The sequence below is a fragment of the Sciurus carolinensis genome, chromosome 17 (assembly GCF_902686445.1).
Source record: "Sciurus carolinensis chromosome 17, mSciCar1.2, whole genome shotgun sequence".
Taxonomy (NCBI): Eukaryota; Metazoa; Chordata; class Mammalia; order Rodentia; family Sciuridae; genus Sciurus; species Sciurus carolinensis.
Window position 1 is genome coordinate 11,064,073 of NC_062229.1, and position 12,182 is coordinate 11,076,254.

The window sequence follows — 12,182 nt, forward strand, 5'->3', positions numbered from 1 at the left end:
TAAACTGAGGAGTGGGGTAACTGGGTCAAATGGTGGGTCCTTTCCAGTTTTCTTAGGAATCTCCATACTGCTTTACCAGTGACTGTACCAATTTGCAAACCCACCAGCAATGGATGAGTGTGCCTTTTTCCGCACATCCTTGCAAAAGCTATTGTTGCTTGTATTCTTGACAACAGTCATTCTAATTGTTGTGAGATGAAATCTTAGGGTGGTTTTAATTTGCATTTCTCTAGTTACTACAGATGATGGGCCCTTTCCATATATTTGTTGATCACCTGTATATCTCCTTTTGTAAAGAGTCTACCCAGTTTCTTAGCGCAATTATTGATTGAGTTCTTTGTATTCTTTTGGTATAGTTTTTTAAGTTCTTTATAAATTTTGGAGATTAGTGCTCTATCTGAAGTGGGTGTGGCAAAGATTTTCTCTCTATAGGATCACTGTTCACATTAGTGATTGTTTCTTTGCTGAGAAAGAGCTTTTTAGTTTGAATCCATCCCATTCATTGATTCTTGCTTTCAATTCTTGTGTTTAGGAGTCTTGTTAAGACAACATGATGAACATTTGTGCTACTTTTTCTTCTCTTTGGTGCAGGGTCTCTGGTCTAAAGTCTAGGTCTTTGATCCATTTTTAGTGAGCTCTCTGTTTCAACTTAGGCTTCAGACAATCTTGTTCTAAGTCTTATTGGAGCATTTAGAAACTTTCTAAATCAAGGGGACTTGTAACATTGTTGCAGAAAAACAGAGGTATATTTGCCTGCTTCTTGGACATATTCTAATGGAGATGATTTTTTCTTAAATGGGAGGAGTATGTATTATTCTCTTTTTCATCTTCAAAGAGTGTCATGCATTTAACAGTGATCTTTACTTTTTATTTCTAGTTTTCTTCACCTTCTAGTGTTGCTAAGTTGAGTGTCTCTAAATTTGGAAACACTTGATTGTTTTGTAAATAAACAACAAAGACCAAAAAAGAAAGAGACCTGGAAGTTTGGGTTTTCCACAACTGAGAAGTACAACTCTGTATTTGTGAATGTCAGTTGTGAAAACATAACATTTGAATATGTGAATTCAAAATATTTGCACTGTTGGATGTTCATTTGTTCCTTTTTTGAAATTTTTAATTATTTTTTTAATGTGTTTTAATTTGCGGTACATAACAGTATAATGTGCATCTCATTGCTTGGTGGGTTGGAACTTAAGCAGCATGAGTATTGCTTCTCACTGAAAATTTTAAAGTATAGTTCTTTTTCCTTTTCTTGTCTTTTGAGGGTAAGGTTATTATTGGATGTTTAATTTCAGTTTTGTTTTCATTTATTTGTTTGTTTCTCTTGTTTCTATTTCTCCCTTTTCTTCTCCTGCCAAGAGTCAAATTCTGGCTGTTTCTCCCTTTATATTTTTCCTATTTTTTCTCCTTCTTCCTTTTAACCATAATCTGCTATACATCTTCTGCATTGTCTTGGTTCACCTTTGAAATTGTAAGCTCCCTGCAACTTTCTGACACTTTTTTTTCTCTTAATGTACTGTGTTTTTACCATCTTCTAGATAATATTGGTTTAGGTTACTATTGCCCCCAACATTCATGGTATTGCAATTATAACTGCTGCGGTTGACATAGTTCACACCGGCTGTTTGCTTCAATGCCAGATCTAGCTCATGGTAATTCATTGATTTTGATTGGCAATTGCTGACCCCCAATTCCTGCCTTTTTTTTTTGGCAATTAACATTGTAGATGTCATAGTGTATTATCAAAAATGGGACTGAAATCTGGGGTTCAGGGGTGTCATTAGTGCTATAAATGAGATGATGTATGATGAGTATACAGTGAAGCACTCTAACAGGTCTATAAATGATCAGAAAACAAACAGTTCTGTCTTCCTCATTAGATATTTAAGGGGTGGATTCCTTTATTTCCTGTTTATGTTTCACAGAGGAATGTTGGTTGTCTGGACTATGGTGTGAGATTAATGGAGAGTTTTACACAGGGTCGATTTTTAGTTTTGGAAAATTGAAAATTTGTGGAAATGGTTGATGGTGATTTGTGCAGAACAAGGTGAATGTCATTAATGTGAGTGAAGGGTGCATTTGTTATGGTCACAATGTTATATTTTTTATTTACATCTTCCCCTAATAAAAATGGACATTTGAGGCAGATAGATCTTTTTTAAAAAGTGAAAGAATTAAGTAGCACATACAAATTCCTCCTAATTAGAGGTAGGGTGCAAAGTTTGTGCACATTAATTTGCTTTGCTTCCTCCATGAATGTTTAAAGGTCCTTAGAGATGGGGCAATGTGGACCTATTTGACTAATTATGAGCTGTGTGCATTGAGCTTCCATGGTCCTTTAAGAGTGAGTGATCACCTGTGCCTCCAGCCTTTTCATTTGATGGTTCCTGTCCAGTGAGCTGCATAGGTCTGTGTGCAGTCATGGTTGTCTCTATCAGAAGCTCTTGAGGTGTTTTCATATGAATGCTGTGGATAAAGCTGGAGCCTTTACTGGGCACTAGGCATAGGTGGGTCTTGGGATGTGCATCTCTTGGTCATGACCCAGCAGAGAGCCAGCATGACCCAGTAAGTGCAGAGTGGGCCAGTGGATGTGGGGAGGACTATTGGAAGTATTGTTTCCTCTTCATGAGGAAAAACATCACAGTTTGGGGATCCAGATGAGAGGATACAAATATGCAAATTTCTAGTTATGGGGAGTTTGAAGTTTATGTTTCTGTTTAAGGTGGAGTTCTCAGAAATATGATTAAAAATTTTCTGTCCCTCCACTAGTTCTATTTCCCATAGAAATTTCACCCAGAAGAGCACAAATGAATCTGTCTGAAGTGGTTCCTTCGCAGTAGGAAGGATCATGGTGGAGATTATCAGAATGTGGCAAATGACAGAAATCTCCTCATCATGAACTGGTAGAGAGTGTTCCAAATTGCAGGTGCTGAGCAACATGTTCTACATGATTTGTTACTTTTCTGGTGTATCATCTGACTTTAGTTATTTATTCCCACTTTATTATATTTTACTAAAATCACAGGAATTGAAGTTCATTAAGTTTCCCATTTCCCGTACGTGCCACCCAAGTTGTAGAGATGCTTCTGTTGCTCCACTGAGCAATGTGAGCAGGAGGAAGTGGAGAGATTCACACACATTCTGCACACACTGTCAGGTTAGTGATGCAGGGCTGAATGTTGCTTTCTGACTCCAACCGGTGTACTCTCTCCTTTCCTGGAACAAAATAGAAGTATTCCCTACACAAGACCAAATTTCTTCACAATTTATCATGGAGACAATATTACTAGCTAGGGTGCCACTGTATTTTGGTTTTAAAAGTCATGATTAAATGAATGTAGGTGTTAATGACTTATTCTTACAGAGCCATATGTGTTGGTCATTAATAGTAAGATTGGACCTGACTTTTAGTGGAAATCAAACAATTACACTGAGCTAACCTATTATATAGAGGATTTTATTTGTGTGATGAGGACAGGAGCCAGAAAATTTAGAATTGATTGCCATATGGTTAAATGATATTCTGTCTGCAGGTAATACTTTGCAGCAGATCCACACTGAATGAAGGAGATGTATGTACTTCACCGAGACTCATTTCAGGGTCAGTAGGAATTGTCTTGCAGACTACTTAGATATGGTTTGGGTACTCAGGAAAGTTTTTTAAAGGAAATGTGTTTATGGGTACATAAATGAACACTGATAATGAAACTCCAACAGGAAATGATACTTCCCCTGTTCATGACAGTATGTGTGTCTGGGAGACAGGTTTGCAGGAGAATAGAATGATCAAAGATGTGAAGAACTCAAATTTCTTAGGTGGGTTTCTATATGCATATTATATTTGGAATTCTATATACTCCCATAATTGGAAAAATTTCTGATATTATTTCAGATAAAAGGTCATATATTTCTTTATTTTGTATTTTGGAACCTTGCACCAATGATTCTTAGATTTGTTGTCTTAATGTCCACATTCCTTGGATATTCTGGTCATGGTATCTTAACAATTTTTTCTTATTTTTGAACTTATTTTCAAGGTTTTATACATTTTGTTTGCAGTCTGTGAGTTTGTCTTTCGAGGGGTCCAATCTATTGTTGATGCTTTCCATTGAACTTTTTGTTTGATTTATTGAGTCATTTTTGCATTTCCTGTTTCATTCTGTTTCAGAATCTCTATCTCTTTGTTGGAATGATTGTTGAGTTTCTATACTAAGTAAATTCCTTACATCTTCTTTTATCTCATTGAACATTTTAACAGTGAACTCTGTAAATTTGAATTCTCTGACATTGCCTCCATTGTGGTGTCAATATGAACAGGTCTTGATGTGTTTTGGGTTATTTGGGGTTGTTTCTTCAGTTGCTTTTTTATACTGCTTGTAGGTATACCTGTATGCTTGGGTGATTATTACTTCTACTTTTATGCAAGGGATTATTTAGTGAACTTCTTTCTCTGAAGGTCCCTAGTTTAGGCAAATATCCAGGTATCAATACCTTCACCCAATGTGCATCCCTGCTGTTTCCACTTTAAAAGAAGATATTGAACTCTCGTTACTACAATCACTTCAGAACAAAGCCTTGTACTAATCAACCTTAAGAAAAACAAGAACTGGATAATATTCTCCACACTTCTTCTAATCCAGGTATAAAATTGCACCTATGTTTATTTACTGGCTTTCAAGGTGCCCAGTGTTCTCCCTCTTGATCTTCTAGCACCTGCACAACAGAGCAAGTGGGCCTCCTGAGCATAGGAGAGGGATCCTAGAGAGGGATCCCAGGAATCTCAATCTCAATTTTTTTGATGCTATTGATTGAACCCAAGGGTGCTTAACCACCAAGCCACATATTCAGCCCTTTTCTATATTTTATTAGAGATAGAGACTCATTTAGTTGCTTAGGGCCTCGCTAAGTTGCTGAGGCTATATTTGAACTCATGATCCTCTTGCCTCAGGCTTTCAAGTCACTGGGATTACAGTCATATGCCACTGTGCCTGGTTCTCAATCTCAAATTTAAAAAAAGTCTTATCGCATCTTTACAAGGTCAGTAATTATTATTACTGTGTAACAGAAGAGGAAGTTTTCAGAAGTAATTATGTTACTGGTTGTTTTGCTCTGTTTTCTGTTGTCCAATTCAATCATAGTGAAACCTGACAGATACTGACCATCTATTTACTTCACATAGCTGAAGTAATAATATCTGTAAAACTGCAGAACAGAATGAATACAAAAAAAATGAAGAATTGTTTTGTGTAGTGGATATTTTAATGATCTCTGGGTTGATACAAAATATCAAACTTCATACAAATATCAGTTTAATATAATACAAAAAACGAAGTATTCTTTATTTAAATATAAGTATCAAAATTCAAGCCATTCAAAGTTTTCTTTTAAGGTTTAAGATTTTAGAACTGTTTACAGGTAGTATACAAGAATGCCACGTTTGTGGTAACCAATACCATTTATTATGTGCACTTACCAATATTTACCAAAATTCATAATGCATCAATGGCAAGGATGCTTGTTAATTTATATAAATTTTCAAGAAAAAATTGAAATCCACAGAGGAGGAGAAATAGAAAAAAAATCAAAGACTGATGAGATCACTTGAAGACAATTTGCACACCATATTTTCTGATTATGATCTCTCACCCATGATTGAGTTGTCAGAGAATTTAAAGTATAGAGCATACAGTACTTTCAACATCTTAAACCACATGAATTTATCCCAAGGTGATAGAACCAAATAAGGCATATCAAATTGTTTGTGATTTTCCTTTTATTATTAAATAGGCTTATTAATAGTGCTTTTCTTGAAAGAAGGTCATTACTTATTCTAGATTTTTTTTTCATAAAAGAGTATGCTATATTTTATTGTGATCATGATTCTTTCTCCAATTATCATGGACTTCTAACATTGTTCAGATCAAAGTCTCTTAAGTATATAAGAAAGAGGGGCAAATAATGCAGAAAGTGAAGGAAGAGTGTACAAAGATTGGGCGTTACACTTCTGAGAATCATTGTTGAAGCTGCTTAGTACTCAAGTGTGAATTATTTTGTGAATACTTCCATTGAAATATATACAGACTGACGGGTGCCAGTTACACATTTCTTTACTCTCACATTCTTCTTTTTCAAAAGCTGTTCAAGCAATATACAAGTACAAAATCTAACACGTGTTTCAGAATTCCAACTCATGAGCCTCACAGAGGATCCAGACCTGTAGCCCATCCCCTTTGGCCAGTTCCTGTCCATGTACCTGGTCACAGTGCTTGGGAACCTGCTCATCATCCTGGCTGTCAGTTCTGACTCCCACCTCCACACCCCCATGTGCTTCTTCCTCTCAATCCTGTCTTTTGTGGACATTTGTTTCATTTCTACTATGGCTCCAAAGATGATTGTGGATATTCAAACTCAGAGTGGCGTGATCTCCTATGTGGGATGCTTGTTGCAAATGTCTCCATTTGCCAATTTTGTCTGTATGGATGACATGATTCTGACAATGATGGTCTAAGACCGATTTGTGGCCATCTGTCACCCCCTGCATTATCAGGTCATTATGAACCCTCGCCTCTGTGTTTTTTTAATTTTGGTGTCAATTTTGCTGAGCCTTTTGGACTCCCAACTGCACAATTTGATGATTTTACAAATTACCAGCTTCAAAGATGTGGAAATTCCTAGTTTCTTCTGTGACTCTTCTCAACTTCTGAATCTTTTCTGTTCTGATACCTCCTCTGATAACATTGTCAGATATTTTCTTGCTGCTGTATATGGCCTTTTCCCCTTCTCAGGGATCATTTTCTCTTACTATAAAATAATTGCCTCCATTGTGAGGATCCCATCTTCAGGTGGGAAGTACAAAGCCTTCTCCACCTGTGGGTCTCACCTGGTTGTTGTTTGTTTGTTTTTTGGAACAGTTGTTGGTGTGTACCTGAGTTCAGCTGTATCACATTCTCCCAGAAAGGGTGCAGTGGCCTCAGTGATGTACACTGTGGTCACCCCCATGCTGAACCCCTTCATCTACAGCCTGAGGAACAGGAACATTAAAAATGCACTTAGGAGACTCCACAGCAGAATTTTCTAATCTTAGCAACTGCGGTGTCGAGGTGCAATATTTCTTGGAAAATTCAGCAAAACCAAATGTCTTTCCTGTTGATGTGGTGCTTCAGTTACATAAATAGTTTTAATTTCTCATGATGTTTTATAGTGGAATGCTTTTAGCATATGTTGGGAATTTTTCACACAAGGATCAAGATGTCACTTTGTTAAGATGACAAGTTTTCGAGATGTATGATGGTTAGTTTCACAAGAAAGTAAATAAAAATAATTATCACTCCACTATGCACTCAACCATGGTGAAATTTATAACATTTTGTTATTTACACATAGCATGCTAAAAGTGCACTCAAGAAGCAAACGAGTTTTAAAAGTGAAATTAAAAAGTTGCTGGGCACAGTGACACACACTTATAATCCCAGCAGCTCAGCAACTGGAGTTGGGTACCCTTCACTGTGTTTCCATTAAGATGGATGAGCCCAGAAACTGCCTCTCTGGACATGGCTTCCATTATCCCCAAAATGTTATTCCTTGCTATTCCAAAGGAGTCTCTCTGGGGATTGCCTTCCTTCTCTCTTGAACATGAATCTGCTTTTCTAAATAAATCTGTTTAAAAAAGAGAAGTAAGGGCACAGGGAGTTCAATAGTTTCACATTCATTCTGTCTATGTAGCTGGTGAGATCTACCCTTGTGTGTTTTCAAAAGTTCTTTTTTCTTTTGGCCTTTTGTCCCAATTCAAATATTATGGAATCATTATAGGAACTTCTTTTTCTATTTTTGTCCTTTTAATTTTTTCTTTCTTTACTGCTCTGATTTTCAAGAATTATATTGAATAGGAATGGTGAGAGTGGACTCCTTTTTTGCTTCCTGATTTTAGAGTTTTTCTCCATTCAGCATTATGCTGTCCTTTGGTTTGTTGTATACAGCCTTCATAATGTTGAGTTCAGTTCCTTCCATCCCAAGTTTCTCCACAATTTTTAACAGTAATCGATGCCACATTTTGTCTAAGACCTTTTCTGCATCTATTGAGATGATCGTGTAATTCTTGTCATTAATTTTATTTACTGAACTGTGTATATTGAACCAATCTTCCATCTCTGGGAGGAAACCCACTTTGTCGTGGTGTAGCATCTTCTTGGAGTACTTTTGAATGCAGTTTGCCAATATTCTATCAAGGATTTTTCATTTATGTTCATGAGGGATAATGGTCTGTAATTTTCTTTCCTTGAAAGTCTTTGTCTAGTATTGGTATCAGGATTGGACTGGTTTCTCAAAATGTATTTTGAAGTATTTCAGTCCTTTTCTTTTCATGGAATAATTTTGAGAATGCTGATCCTTCTTTAAAATTAGTGTAGAACTTGGTTATTAATCTATGGATAATGGACTTTTCTTTCTTGGAAGGCTTTTAATTACTTTTTCAATTTCCTTTCATGATATTGGTCCATTGAGGTTTTCTATATTTCCTGGTTTAACTTGCACAGGATATACATCTAGAAATTTGTCAATGTCTTCTAGATTTTCCATTTTGTTGGAGTATAAATTAAAAAAAAATAGTTCCTAATGATCCTCTGGGATTGAGAACTGTCTGTGGTATCCCTTTTTTATCTCACATTATATTTAGATTTGGTCTTGTCTGTCTTTTGGTTAGTTTGGGAAAAATTTATCAATTTGATTTATCTTTTTTAAGAATCAACTCTGTGATGCATTGACCCTATTAATTGCTTTATTATTTTCAATGTCATTAATTTTCATTCTGTTCTTAATCTTTTCCTGTCTTCTACTGATTTTGGAATTAGTTTTTCTCTTTTAGGACCTAGAGGTATACTATTATGTGATTAAAATTATAAATTTTCATTTTGTAGACTATTAATAATAGAAAATGTAAATAAAAATCAGATAGATCTTAGGTTAAAAAAAGAAGTAAAACAGGCAATTATTAGTAAGAATATTTTTCTGATTTAGAGAAAAACCCCATACCTTTTATTGATATTCACTTATATACTTCTTACTCCACCAATGAGAGAAATTTCTTAAAGATTAGAAAAACTAGTTGCACTATCCAGTCATTATGAACCCTCTACTCTGTGGTTACTTGGTTTTGGCGACTCTTTTGCTGAGTCTTTTGGACTCTCAGCTGCACAATTTGATGTTCTTACAAATTACTAGCTTCAAGGATATGGATATTTCCAGTTTCTTCTGTGACCCTTCTCAACTTCTGAATCTATCCTGTTCTGACACCTACTCTAATAAAATTGTCAGATATTTTCTGGGAGCCTTCTATGGCCTTTTCCCCATGTCAGGGATCATTTTCTCTTACTATGAAATCATTTCCTCCATTCTGAGAATCCCATCCTCAGGTGGGAAGTACAAAGCCTTCTCCACCTAAGGTTCTCACCTGGCAGTAGTTTGCTTATTTTTAGGGACAGGTTTTGAAGTGTATCTTGGATCAGTTGTGTCACATTCTCCTAGAAATGGTGCAGTGGCTTTAGTGATGTACACTGTGGTCACCCCCAAGCTGAACCCCTTCATCTACAGTCTAAGGAACAGGGCAGTCTAATCCCAGCCCCTGTGGGGCCTTTTTGCATTGTATGTTGGAAAATGTAGCAATGCTAAACAGCTGGTCCTGTCAACTTGCCTATTATGCTAATTTCTCTTCCAGTTTTATAGTAGAATTGTGGGAATCCATTTTGGTAAGGGAAGTGTGGGATATTTTCACACCGGGTACAAAGATTCATTTTGGTATATGAAGAATGTTGGAGATGGATTACAGTGATTGCTTAACAACAATATTTATATTTAATGCCACTAAGCTATGCAACTGATAATAGCAATAATGGCAAGTTTCTTATTAATTTAAATTTACCATAATGAAAGTGGAGTGAAGAAGCTACTACTATTAGCAACAATAGAAGTAATCAATATTGTAAATGGATTTATTTCTTTCACTAAAAATTGCTGAAAATCAATGGTTGATATTCATTTTTTCTTCTAGGATTTCTATTAGGTCATGTTATAGTCTCTTCATAGGGTCATCCCCTTGCCAGTTAATAGATCTATGCTTGAGCTTCCAAGGGCACAACATAGTAAATGAGCATCCTGTGTGTCCAGTCTTACAGCTGGACGACTCAAGTCAGGTGGGCCCCACCCCAGTATGTCTTCTCACCATGATTGTGTCTATTAGGAAGCTCCGAACTTAGCAGAAACAATGTGAACTCTAAAGATGAGTTGTGATGGGAGGTGATTGAGTACCACCCATGTAGAATTCACTCTCCTTTGTCATGAGCTGTGGGAGGTGAAGGATGGAGGAAGGACCAACATGCAGTCTGGCTGCCCAGAGGGGAGAGCCCTGCACAGTTTTAGTCCTGAGGACTGAGTTGTGGCATGTAGATGACATACCCCGTGGTGGTGAGCACAGCCACAATCTCAATAAAGTTTTCCTTTCCTTACACATTGATCCTTCTTGCCACACACTGTCATCCACAAATGGAGAGAATATGTCCCTTCCACTTTCCTCTGCACTGGGAGATGTTTATGAAGGTGATGAGGAGGTGGTGGACCAGGATGAGGATAACCACCAAACACATGATCCTTCAGTGATCCCAGGTGTTAACTGTGTGCTATTTGTAGATTGTTTAGTTCATCTGCAAAATCTTCACCAAGGTATAAGTGCAAGGTTATTACATTGTACAGGACAGAGAGGATCAGAGATTTTAGTAACTTGTGCTAGGTGTTTAGGTAAAATAGCTGAAGCCATATGTGACATGCACTGTGGATTTGAGGTGCATGGCCTCTTGGCAGGTCAGTGCTGGCAGTTTGTCCCCTGCATAAGCAACCCTGTGTTGCACTTTCCTGTGTCATCAGGATGGGACACTTTTCCTGTGCACTTCCCTTTGGGATCTGGTACTTCATGGGACAGATCAAACGGTGGCATCACTGCACCCATTCAGGAAGAATGGTCCAGTTGAGACAAAGATCTAAGATCAAACTGGCACAAATAATCCAGCACAGGCCTTTCTGTGTGCCCCACTGCAGGATACCCTTGCAACTGGATTCTATAATCAGCCCTCTCCATCTGAAGAGGAGAAAAATCAGATCTGGGTTTTATTATTACTCAGGAATCTGGAAAGGGTTAGGATGTACTCGAGATGTGCCTCCAGCCAAGACCTCAGGATTTAGCTCAAAATATTCTGATGGTTGGAACACAGTGAATGAGGTTAATGAAGTGATGAGGTGAATGAAGCAGTCAACCCAGAGATTCCCAATTTAATTTTGGGTGTTGTTGGCTGGACTCTTTCTTTCTGCAATTAAGGCAGAAAGTATCATCCAACAGCAATATCATCCAAGTTGGATTCTAGTTGATGTAATGACCTTGAATCCAGATTAAATAGGAAACTTTTGCTCCCTATGTGATTAACATGTGATGAAGGTATAAAATATGGACAAAAGTTAGAAAATCATCATTAATCTGGGAAGAATACCTTCCTACTCTTCAACTAAAATATTTTTGAGCCGAAGTTACTGAGCTGAAGTTACTATTTTCACATTTCTGTAATTTTACATTTTCATATTTCCTTATTTAAGTATATGCTGTGTATTTGGGTGGAATGACCATCTGGAGATAAAAGAACAAAAGATTTGTTGAACCCCTTCTCTGTGCACAGGTCCTGGCCAAGGACCATGGGATTTTAACACCCTTCTGCTCTTCTCTGTACCTTCATCCTACTCAGGAATGTCCCACAGAGTCAGAGCCAAGATGTCAGCCCTTGGCTGTGTCTGTTTCATGGTCACACCAGCCCCATACTTTTCCTTAACAGCATCTACAACCTTCAGTTATACAAGGACAATGGCAGAGATATCCATGAGCCCAGGACAAGCAGAATAGGAATAGAGGAAAGTGACAGGAGTCCCTCAGATATTAGTCTGTGACACTTTAGAGTTCCATATGATTCCAATGCTGCATTGGCCTTTGACACTTGTTCTTGGTAGACCCACTATTTCTTTAATGAATGAATGCTTAATTTAAAAAACTTACTGACCATATATATATATATATATATATATATATATATATATATCACTGAAGCACATACATATTACAGTTCAAATAGTGCCTTGTGCTATTTATATTGTAA

The 12,182-nt window shown here is 37.0% G+C and overlaps 1 pseudogene; it reads left to right on the forward strand.

Annotated features, from left to right (window-relative positions):
* Positions 1-6,499: 6,499 nt before the first annotated feature.
* Positions 6,500-7,078, forward strand: LOC124968029 (olfactory receptor 18-like; annotated as a pseudogene).
* Positions 7,079-12,182: the final 5,104 nt, after the last annotated feature.